The 12,668-nt window shown below is 33.5% G+C and overlaps 2 protein-coding genes across 11 annotated transcripts in view; both read right to left on the bottom strand.

The window, feature by feature from the left end:
* LOC146917238 (TMV resistance protein N-like) overlaps nucleotides 1–12,668 on the bottom strand; it is a 66,778-nt gene that overhangs the window by 22,111 nt on the left and 31,999 nt on the right. The window lies entirely within an intron of this gene.
* The window catches only part of LOC146917239 (TMV resistance protein N-like), a 36,829-nt gene that overhangs the window by 18,831 nt on the left and 5,330 nt on the right, over nucleotides 1–12,668 (bottom strand). For 4 of the 10 annotated variants that reach the window (XR_015015509.1, XR_015015513.1, XR_015015514.1 and 1 more), the window contains one exon: nucleotides 11,736–12,137. The exons of 3 other annotated variants lie outside the window; for them this stretch is intronic. The gene's annotated coding sequence lies outside the window, so the exon portion shown is untranslated. Of the gene's footprint in view, nucleotides 1–11,735; nucleotides 12,138–12,495; nucleotides 12,661–12,668 lie in introns of those variants that run through there. 3 more of the 10 variants (XR_015015507.1, XR_015015510.1, XR_015015511.1) reach the window with 1 other exon arrangement.

Below are 12,668 nucleotides of genomic sequence, written 5' to 3'. Positions count from 1 at the left end.
ACATTTAATCTCTTTAGCATTTTGCCATTCAGAAAATCATTTCTTTAACACTTTGCATTTCATAAGCATGGAATAAAGCTTGTTACATAATCACTTTATCATAGTGTATTTCAAAACATGCATACTTACTTTTTGAGCTTTCTCCCACTCCTTATCGTTTATATTCTTTACTTTATGCTTGTTCTCAAGTTCTGAATTCAGTGCACATAAAACAAAACAACCACAAAATTAAAACAAACAAACCAAAAAATCGATGGTGGTGAAGATTACGCTAAATCATAGTAGAAAATAGAAAATGCTTTTGAACACTTCATTTGGAGTGTTTTTAATTTCCAATTAATTAAGAGATAAATATTAAACTATAATGGTAGAATCTTGATTGACATTGCTACTTTTCGCCAGTGGCCAAGGATTGTTATGATTGTCACCTAAAGTAATGATTACTTGGCATGGAGAAGACACAACATCACACAATGAATGGCCTTATATAATCTGATCCGATCATTAAATAGACACACACCACAACCAACATAAAACCGAAATGATCTTAAGTAAGAGTATGGTTACAACAATAAATCATTGATGAAGTCTTTTGTAAACAGATATTTGTCCTCTCTTGCGACAGAGACTATCAAGGAACATGAACATATATGTGAGCATGACAAATAGGTTAATTGTTTGAATTTCTTGTGAGTACAACATCAAAGAAAGGGAATGAGATATCGAGAAATAGAGTGGGTGGAGATTTACATGTCTGCACCGGTGCCTTCCATGCAATACCATTGTCTCTGACCCAAACCCCTTTTCATTATCACAATGATCATGCGGCTGCGACACAATATTCAACTTAATTAGGACCATCTTCGTATTAATTTGTTATGATTGATTCCCCCAAACAACCATCTCTTCCTTGTCTTACTGGCTTTCCTTCTCCATCTATCTATATCTTAATCCCTATTTCTATTTTTTGTTTCTCTTCAATATCCTCTTATATTCATCTCTTTATTTTTCTTTCTCTCGGTTGTAAATCCCCATATTTCAAGTCACGGTGTAGGTCAATCTCCACTTTTTTTTTTTTTTTTTGCATCGTTAGTTTAAAACAATCATATTCATAACTGGGAAACAAACCAAAATCGAAACTTACATACATGGAGCCATATGCAAAAACACATAACTTTCTATATAAATGCAAACTGCATACAATTAACCCATAATCAAAGACACAATAAAAAAAAACAACTTTTGCAATAACAAAAGACTTTTTCTGATTACACCCAAGGTATTTTTAGTTACACCCCATGATGACCAAAATACCCTTATTTATTTTCTGAATTTCCAGCCATTACTTTCTTCTCCTCATCTTCATGTCCTTTTTCCTCTACGTAACTTTCTCCCTTTCATTTTCCTCCCCTTCTTCACGAAGATTTCATAAAATTAAAAACTTATACACTCGTTCTCATGCTAATCATCTTCAATTCAACCACGAATCTCCTCTTGTTCCTTCCTAATCATCACTTCAATTTTCCCTTCCTGTTTTTTTTTTTTTAAAGAATCATAAAGATAATTTATTAAGAATGAACCCAATAACAAGATGTGACTAGGAACCCTATAACTAATACCAATCCAAGACCAGATCTAAAAGAACGAGACATAATTGATACGATTGGTTACAATTGCAAAACTAGCAGATCCAAAAATTACACTGTTGCAGCAAGCCTTCTATTTTGTATAATCTCGATCGACTAGTTTACACGTGTGCCGCACCAAAATTTTCCTATGTTACAGCAAAATCTACGATGTATTTCGCTTTAAAGGAGACCTGATAATGATCCAAACAGCATACCAATCACCAATTAAGAAAAGACTAGGTACGTGAATTCAATTTCAGTCTGTGGATATAGAGTTCAAACTACGCCAACGTAAATTAAGTTTACGTACACCTTCGTAATTTACAAGGTTTTAAGTTCACGTATGGGATCTCTCAAAAAAAAAAAAAAAGTTCACGTATGGGACAAAGGCTATTTTTGTAATATGATAAAATATCAATGGAATTTTGGGTGTAACTAGACATTTTAAGGGTGCAACTAGAAACAGTCATAACAAAAGTCATTAATCGAAATCAAAATTAAATTGAATGAATTAGAAAAATTATAGAATGAAAAAAAAAATTAAAGAAATAAAAACAAATAAAAGGAACCTGAATTTTCAAGGGAGAGAGTGATATATTATTACTTGTGGCATACCAATTAAGACATCAGAATGCAAACCCTCAAAATAGGTATCAGTGAGTGGTTTTTTTTTTTTGGTTACAATGCGAAATCAGAAAAGGAAAAAAAACAAAAGCGAAAACAGCAAAAAACAACAGAGATCAACGCCTTATAAACAGCGTTCCTAGCTTATAAACAGTGAGTGGTTGATTCCAACACGGTTTGATAATAATGTAACACAAATTTCTCATCCTGCAAAAAATAAAATAAAAGGACAAAGGAAAATTAGAAAAAGGATAAAGCAAAATTAGATGAAAAAAATGTGATTGTTGTGATATAGCAGTTCGGCTGTCGTTTTGGTGTATGTTGAACGAGTAGTTTTAAGATTTTTAAACATGGTAACTTACTTCCACTTCAACCATTTGTTTTTTTTTTGGAATATTTAAAAATTGTTAAGGGTAAAATAGGAAAGAAAATAGGCTACACCAAAAGTTCAAAAATGTAATATGTGAGTGCTCGTTTTCATAATAAAGTATTTTCTTATGCTTTAAACTGATTGAGTGTGTGGTGAGAAGTTAAAATTCTAGAAAACCATAACTGAATAGGGCATTTTGGTATTTTAAAAAAAAAAGGCTACACCAAAAAAAAGTATTTCTTTTATTAATAGGTATAGACTAGCGTCCAGTGCCCGTTTGTCCGCTCTTTCTATTGCGCTAACGCATGTAACTCATAAACAGTATGTTTTTCAACATCAATGTTGGTTTATTTTTTCTTGATATATCTTGGAGAAAATTATTAGAATTAAAGAATGATCAAGCTCAGTGGCGGAGCCGTTCATGGGCTGGGGTGGGTCGTGGCACAATTAAAGGATAATCTCAGCCATTTGCCATTGCGTTTGATGGTCAGGATAGGGAAACGGGATATGATACATTAATAATATCCTGCTTAAATCTCATGTTTGATGCACCAAAGGGATAGAATAAAATAAACCATTTTCCTATCCTATCGTGACTTTCCTTTGTAATTTCTATCCTGAGTATAGGCTGGGTTAGAAATTATCCTGATGGGATTAGAAGATCATTCCTTATTTATTATCTTGATATTATGTCATTTTTAAAATCTTGTCATTTTTAAAATAATGAAAACATGTATTTTTTTATTATAATTAATAACTTGCCTTTTTTATAATATTTAATTAATTATGAGAGCAATTTTTTCATTAATTATAATGATATCATGTTTGTTATCATGTGCGCATCAAACAAATGATATGATTAATGTTTATCATGTCCTTATCATATCTTATCTCTATCAAGTTTTATATCATATCCTGCCTCTATCCTATCCTAACCATCAAACTGGCCCTAAATGTTACACATCAACACCTCGAAAAATTAAAAAATCAACGATTATAGGTCTATTTTGCGAGATTTTATACAATTTTGTGTCGGTTTTAGGTTTCGGTTGATCCAAATTCCCGCAAAGTGGTGTAATGGCCCACCCGAAAATTTTAAATAATTCAATTATAGGTCTATTTTGTGAGACTTTAAACAATTTTTCAACGGTTAATTTTAGTGGCCCACCCAAACCTTTTTTTCTGGCTCCGCCACTGATCAAGCTTGATCAAAAAGAGAAGGATCAAACTTGATAAAAATGTAAGATATGTAATTCATGCACTTCTTTAACATGTAGTTATTTAATATATACTTAGTTTTGTGATGAAATTGAAAATAAGACATGCATTTAAAAAGTTGCAAAAATGATAAATTGCATTGCAATTGTCACTCCTGACAAAAAATAATGAAGCCGCTCAATGTTTTTTGCTTCAATGAAACCGGTCAATTAATTAAGAGAAAAAGTAGAAATTGCTAAAGTATTACGTTTATCCCTACAACTTAGTCACCATCACTACCACAAAAATGCAGTCCTTTTCTTTACGCCTTCTTTAGGTTCACACCATGTGGAAGATGAAAACATATAAGCAAGAAGTGGTAAAAACCAAAATGAAATAAAGAATAAAAGCCAATTAATGATAAAAGAATAACAAAGAAACATGAAAGCAGAGAAAGAAGTTAATAATGGAATGAAAAAGAAGTTTACATGGTAAGATTAATGGTGTAATCGCTGAAATCACAAATGTTGTATTCTCAACTCTTTATAGAAACCATTGGTTTCAACTTAAGGGTATCTTATTTGAGCGAGAAGGCGTGTGGAAGATCAATATATAAATGGAAAGAACATGTTAATGGAAAAAATGGTAGAATTAATGAGTGTTTGTAGAGCATGGGATGAGAAATTAATGTGAAGTAACTTGCATTAAACTGATCGAGAGTGTAGTGAGAAGTTAAAATTATAGAAAACCATAACTAAATAGGGCATTTTGGTATTTAAAAAAGGGCGTTTCTACGGTATAGTCAAGAAGCTGACTTTTTAAAAAAAGTTATTTTGTTTAGTCAATAGTATTGGTCTAGGGGTTGGATCTGATGTAGCTTAGTGCCTTGTGGCTACTAAGATAGTTTTTTCCCTTCAGTATATAATTAATGAAATAACAAGTTGTTTCAACTGAGAATTTAGAGCACTACTGACATTTATTTACAACAGTCAACAACCCATAAACTCCATGGTTACATGTATCAGTTGAAAAATGTGCATGTCGAGCCTCCGGAATCTGGATGAGGCCTTCAACGATTCTCTATATTCCTCTTTTTGTTTGTATATAATCCATCTCTAAAAACAAACAAGAGAAGACCCTGTCATGCTGCATTGGTTAGTCACAGGGACTTGACCTCTAATTTGTAAGGAAAACCAGTAAGAAGTAAGAGTGTAATTTGGAGAGAAAGAGATGAACAAAATCGATCCAAAAAAAAAAGATAATAGGTATAATGAAACTTGGACAGTTTTATTCAATTTTGGATGCATAAGATTTATGATTTACAAAATAAAATAATAATAAAAATGTTTAATTTTGATTTAATCAGGGACTCAATTGCAATAAGTAAATATATAATGACACCTTATGAGCAAATGTGCAATACACCAGGCGTGGATTAAATACACAAATGCTTAATGATCAGACATAGAGTTAACTTCATCAGAAAGTCATTCACATGACTTCACCATAGAATTTTCCTTTAAAAAAATGGCTACACCAAAAGAAAAGTATTTCCTTTATTAATAGGTATAGAAAGTAACTTGCATTAACCTGATTGAGTGTGTGGTGAGAAGGTAAAATTCTAGAAAACCATAACTGAATAGGGCATTTTGGTATTTAAAAAAAAAAAAAAAAAAGGCTACCCCAAAAGAAAAGTATTTCCTTTATTAATAGGTATTAATAGGTATAGATAAGGAATAGAAACAACCAACCCAAAAAGGAATATGAGAATTGGAAGGAAGATGAAGGTGGAGTGATGAGAATTGGTGGTGGTGGAACCATTGTTTGGGGCTTCGTGAATTTGCAAATTGAGAATTTGGAAGGAAGATGAAGGTGGAGTGATGGAGACGGTGACTTAGCAATCATGTGATTATTCGATAGTACTTTTCGCATTTTACTTTCATTTAGTTTTTGGATTTTGCTGGAAAAAATATGAAGATGATGATGGTGTTGATGAATGTAATGTTGAAGATGATGAAGAAGAGTGAGGCAGAAGATAAAGAAAAGAATAATTAATTAGTTGTTGTTGACTCACCAAAAGATAAAGTAGATCTGTGTAATCCAATGGTCATCCTTTTAAAAAAAGATTAAACGGTTTAAATTAAAAAAATTGATATGATCTATAGTGGATCATTCTTAATGTTGGTCCACCATATACATTTAAAGTTAAAGTTAACAAGTAATGACCTTTTTGACTGACAAGCAATACAAGAGGAACTAAAATGTTGATTTTACGAGTTATGAGACCAAAATGTAAACAAGAAATTAACCAGGGACCAAAAGTTCAATTAAACCTTGAAAAAAATATTCAATTCTTCATTAAAAACTAGTTAAGAGAACATCGCGTTACTCCCCATTCCTTAACGAAGTAACATATAATATACGGTATACATTAAAGTTTATAAACAATACCTTGCTACTTTTTGGGTCGATGTGGGACTAATTTAAAGCCCTTTTCTGGCTTCTTTGAGATTTAAAAAAAATGATACCATTACCGAAGTTAGATGCTGCCTAAAAGTTCAAAGCAGTGCTATTCATCGCGAAGTAAACGTTCCCTACACCATCACAAATGAACTTCAGCTGTCGGGAGTTGTGATGCCTTCGCGAGTAATTTTTTCGGGACATATATCATTATCCAAGTTTTCAAATAGAAACAATGTGGATGCAAAGAGAAATGTGACCTTGAATATATCAAATGAAGGTCTGATATAAGAACATCCATATGCCCCCAGTCGCAACAACCAGCTGCAGACTTCTATTCAACCAGCAGCATCATGAGAACTCAAGTAGTAAATATGCAAATATTACCAAAGCCTTATGTTTCAAAAAAAAGTTAAATATATTTTTGGTCCCTATAAAATTTTTAAATTTCAAGTTTTCGCCCCTATAAAAATTTTCATCAAATAACAAAAATAAGAAAGCCATTGTAAAATGCAGCTTACACACAAATATTGAGATAAGAGATAAAATAAACTATGGTACAAATATCGAAGCAAGGCAAATTTTTCTTATTTTTCACAAAGAAGTATATGATTGTGGTTGTCGGAATATCACAATTATTGTGAAGTAAACTAAGAAACTATTTGATCTTGCTTTTGCATTTTTATTTTGAATGTTTACCCTCGTTATATTTGCAAACTTATCTGATTTCCATATCAATAAAATGAATGATCTTTTGCCTTTACTGAATGACCTCTAGTTTTATGTAGAAATAACTAATATATAGAAAACTTTATAATCTGATGAGCAATAAAAAACATTTTGTAGAAACAACAGATAGTTTATTGGTAACTTATGTAAGAGGGGAAAGAAATATGATGCAATAGAGAGGGGAGCAAACTGTAAAATATGAACACGGTTTCGTCTGATTTAGTGTTCCAGATAGTGTTCTTGGTGCTATTGCTGCAATTCTCAACATTTTTTTGGCAATAATTTTGGAACTGTGAGTAACTTTGAAAGACAGAGACTGACTCATCAAGACAGTTTCTTCTCGTTGGCATCCACCCGGTTGTTGATCCCTTCACATAGGTCCTCGCAATATCCCCTGCACTGCAATGTTGCTGATCACAAACAACGCTTCCTGCACGGCACCCTGCATAATAAAACACTAATAAAATCACAAACAAACAAACACCGAGTTAGCGAAACACATAACATTATGTCACATCTCTCTTTTTTCTTTGTCAAGTTATAAGTTATGATGATTATAATCATATAAACTTCAGTCAATAACAATGTATAATTCTCCCATTGGCATAGTTTCCTCTTTAAGAACATTCTCTTCGAATTTCTTTTGTATGCATATATCTCACACAGAAATTTCCTTTTAAGGGGGCAAAGTTGAGGATGAACTTATAGATGCTGCAATTTCTTTTGAATGAATTTGGATTCAATCTTAACTAAATTCTTATCGTGAAATACAATGTCCATGAAAATTTTCTTTTATAGTAAGCTGCACATTTAGTAAGCTGATATCAAATCTTTATTAACTGTGTTTTTTGGTCAGTTTGCGGTATATGCTTTGTGCTCTTCAGTATGATCTTTGAATACATCATCTTCTTGATTACTTTGTTCAGTCTGAATTTTACAGCAATGCTCATTTATCCTATGATTACTGGCTGAAATACCATCGCCTACTCTCACTTCCACCACTTGTCTTTTATGATTAAATTGTATAGGAGTGTGACAGAATATTGCTTCCAAAAAAGTTTAAAGAAGCATTGTCATTTCCCCTTAGGTTTCAAGAATGTCATTTCATAAGTAGCTTAAGTTCAACGTAACATCACGTATGGAGGTCGGATATTTATTTTGAATTTCATATAAGTGCTCAAAAGTAGGCCATTACAGAATATGATGTGTTTGATCCTTCCCAATTTTCTCTTATCTGATATATGATTATGAAGATATTTTCTGCCGTTTGCTCTATCAATTTAATCTTCCGCGATAAGTGTGCAAGCCCGCACACTCTCAGAAGGCTGCCTTCTCTTTTCTCTATTATAGGTCCAACCTATATGATCCTAGTTGTTCCAAGTAATGCTTCTGACAATGTGTACCGCACAATTATTGCTCAAAGTTCTGTTCATTGAGCAATGACAAGTTACATACAAGTGGACTTGACAAGCTCACTCACCCTTCTATGTGAGAGTTCATTTTTTTTTTTGTTTAAGTAAAACACAAAATATTAAGCATGACATTTAGTCGTTCCAATTCTTATGACATGTTTGGTAACTTTAACATGTTATAGCAGCATTTTTCTCATTCTGGCTACATGCCAACTCTCATGTTTTGTTGCATTGTTATGCTAACAATCACAGATAGAAAAAGAAATGGAGGGAGATGATATGTGAGACATGAGAGTGGAAGGGAGAAATCAGGAGAGGGAAAAATAATAGCAGCGGACTAACGGCAACAAAACGACCACCTGGTTTCTCTTACACCAGCGATGACTGAACGACACAATATGGTGGAGAGACAGTGGAACTCAGGCGCAACAGTAGCGGGATGATGACACTGATGTGGTCGGCTATGGTTGCAGGGACTCTCCTTCTCACCTTCCCTCTCATTGCTTGGATTTTAAAATTGATACATAATGAACTGTAGTTTCATTGTAAAATATTTTCTTTTTTTATTCAACTTTGTAACACTTTTTCGGCATAATGGTTAGAGGTAAAATGTCTCATTACAATTCTCTTCTCTAGTTTTTGTTTGTTTTGAAGAGGAAAAATAGATATATTAATTAACATCTAACCAAAGCATAATAAATGTTAAAGAACGTAAAAGTTGCACCAATTTGATATAAAGAGATAGAACACATTTAGAAGCACAAACTCACTGTATTCACTTTCTGCATTAACCTCTTATTTCAGGTATACAGCTTAACACATTCCTGTAGTTCTTATTTATTAGCATATAGCACATGACAATCACATTAAAAAGGAGACCAGGATTTGATTGAAATCATCCACTGTATTACTCGGGGAATGGAGGCATGGTAACATGAGAATGCAAGGTATCAACATAAGGGGTTGTGGTGGTTTCAACAAATCCATTTGCGTTCTTCCATCTACCTTTTCAACAATGTTAACTAACAAAGCCGAGGAGAGGAACTGTGGCAGCTCGTAGACCGTAACCAAGGTATCCATACGATTAACTCCCAATTTTGCTAGAATATCTACCCAAGCATTGCTCTCACGAAGAGTTTGATGGAGAGAAAAATTCCAATCTTTCTTCATGTAAGCTCTGATAATCTCCAACATATTTGGCATAATGGTGAAAGAGATGAATGCCCATTGATACTAACTGAACCACATGAAGAAAATCAGAATAGCATATAACCTTCTGAAAAGCCAGCTTGCCAGCTTAACTTGAGACCAACAAGGAGAGCATGAATCTCTGTATGAAAATATTTTACCATCCTATACTCCCATAAAATCCAAATTGAAATGCTCCATCATAATTCCGTGCAAGTCCTCCAAATCTTGCAGCCCTGATTAGTTAGAAAAGACTAAATCAGTCATGTAAATGCCACGCTAGAAGTAATAACAACACTGCAGTATCATCCTCTTTAAACAAACATCTATTATACCATCATATGTAGAAAAGACCAACCATAGAGATTTAGATGAAGAACCAAAAAAATAAGAAAAAAGTCCATAACCCTGACCTACACAACAAGCCATCAACTTTGTAGAGCTTTGAAATCCTTTGTGAATACCTGCCATCTTTGTACAGTTCAAGACCAGAAGACTTGTTGGCAAATTCCTATCACGGCCTCCACAACAGCCTGTAGGACTTCACCTTGGCTTTATAGTGATAGCAGGAAAGTGGCAGCAGTACAGAGGCATCAACTTTTGCAATTTCACCAAAACATGCATTCGTCAACAAATACAATTTTGTTTCCAACTGCAACATAAGCTCCATGTAAAATATGATCTAAACAATGCATGTGGCAACTAACTCAGTTGACTGCAATAGCCAAAGCTGGACAAATCCATATGCAGTTGAAGTTCAAAACTGTTGCACTTACTGATATAGCAAAACAACACAACTTTACAATCTTTTGACTTCCCTATGTTCCCTCACAAATATCACCCACATTGCCGCTGTGATTCTTCACACCTGCACCCATTATACAACTAACAATAGACATATCAAATATAATATACATTCTTGAGACATTTCTATGTATTAACTTGTAAAGGGTGTTTTATGTCTTTCAATAATCATGCTAAATTTAGTTTTCCCCCTCAATATGCTTTCATTAAGACCTCTTGTAACACCGTTGCAATTAGTCTATAACTGTCTAATTATAGACTAATTACAAAACACTCCCACCAAAAAGATTACTAATTACTGATGCAAAGGCTACGAAAGTTTGTATTTGTAAAGTTGTATACACAATTTAAACTAAAATTCAAGATAAAATCCACATCTAAAACTACAAAATCAGCAATTGAGCAGCAAATAGAATCATGCCTCTTACAAGTATTCCTCGTAAGTTGTGTTCCTCGTAACAACTTCATGACCTGCTTAGTTACTCGTTACACAGAAATATAAGTAACATGCTTGTGGTTATTGTGTGTGTCCAACTCAGGTCTAAAACAGTTAAGCTTAGTAAAATTAGATTCATTATGCAGCAGCAAGAGTATTCTAAGGAAACACTTCTAAGTCACTTGATTATGTGACAATAAATCACTTTATTACAGAACCACTTTAAGCTATTTGCAACAAATCAACAAGTAGATATGTTGGTGATTATTCTGCATTAAAAAAAAAAGAATGCTAGTTTACTCAGGACATACATCATATGTGGATACTGAAAAATTTCATCTGATAAAATGAGAGTTCATGGTGATGGAAGGTTATAGAGATGTGTGTTCTATTCTGTATAATGCAGATGGTCCTGGCTTATATTTTAGATCTGTTGAAATTTGAAACTACTAATGGTTCCGAGTCAATAACAGAAATCACTTTTCCGTGACTCCTCTCTCTTCTAGTCATGCCACACTGCACTCTGCTAGTGATAGCTTCAGATCACATCATTTAATCAAGACTACTTTTTCATAGCCCATGACAGACAAATTGACTACTTTCTCATTTGAATCGGACGGATTCAGAAAGGGAAAAATAATACAACTTATAGAAGGAATTACTTTACAAAACCAGAAAGAAATTGTGTCCCGTGATCTGGAATCCCCTCTGTTCTGTCAGTTTAGCATAAGAAATATTACACTATGATTTAGGGGATAAGTTGTATAGGCATGTCACAAATCTTCAGTACATCTTTAGCCTATCCTCTCTATTCTCTATCCTTTTATGCACCCTTGCAATAGCCAAATCTTATAATCAGAAAACTAACAGTCATTGAACAACTAAAGTTAGCAAGATCGAAGTTCCTGATATTTGCTTTTTCAGTATATATTTACATTAAACATTCAAATACATTATCCAAGGTTGGCCTCCATAATTTACATTTGCTTCTAAAATGGTATTGATTCTATAATCTAATGCATGCCTCTAAACGTACAGGAATGAAAGCATCAAATTCAAACAATATCTGCAGCACAAACATCCTCCATAAAAAATTACATCAGGTCTCACCAGGAACGCTGATTTGGATTTTGGAGAACAAAAGTCACGACTCTTGCAAAAGGATCTCATAAATGCCGGTTCTCAGATTTATTTCTTTATCCCACATAATTTCTTGCAGATCTGAAAGCTCCTTTCCAGTAAGGACGGAGTTCAGTTTGAGAAACCCATCACTTCATACTCGTTTCGACCTGGTATGCACATTTACATAAATTGGTTAAATTCAAGACATTTGTTTTAGGATTTGAAGGATATGCACGGTATGTGTAAAACAGTTTTACTCCGACATTCAATCTAAATCCACTATTTAGTAACGAGTCGTCGAAGTATTGTGATCTCTCATTGGATGTCAATGTAAAATTTTCACTCTGTCGGTGCATGCCAATTAAACTATTTATTTTATCCGTGGATTGTATTGATGGCCAATGAGGACTGAATTTTTGTCGTGTATTTGTAAATAATAACCCCGTGTTTGTGTGTTTTTGATTTTGAAAGTAACTTGGTATTTGTAAATAAACTATTTTGTCTATGTTATAGAGATGGCGGTACCTGAAGCAGTTCAAACCCCAACCCCTCAGATGGTTGGCAATGCTTTTGTGGAGAAGTATTACTCAATTCTGCACCGCGACCCGGATCAGGTCCATAGGTTTTACCACGACTCAAGAGTCATGAGTCCATCTGAGGAAAATGGTACCATGACAACTGTCACCACCACTGCAGTA

The sequence above is a fragment of the Medicago sativa genome, chromosome 6 (genome assembly GCF_051527215.1).
Source record: "Medicago sativa cultivar Bolivia chromosome 6, Bolivia_mono, whole genome shotgun sequence".
NCBI classification, from domain to species: Eukaryota; Viridiplantae; Streptophyta; class Magnoliopsida; order Fabales; family Fabaceae; genus Medicago; species Medicago sativa.
This window is presented reverse-complemented; position numbering and strand designations above follow the sequence as displayed.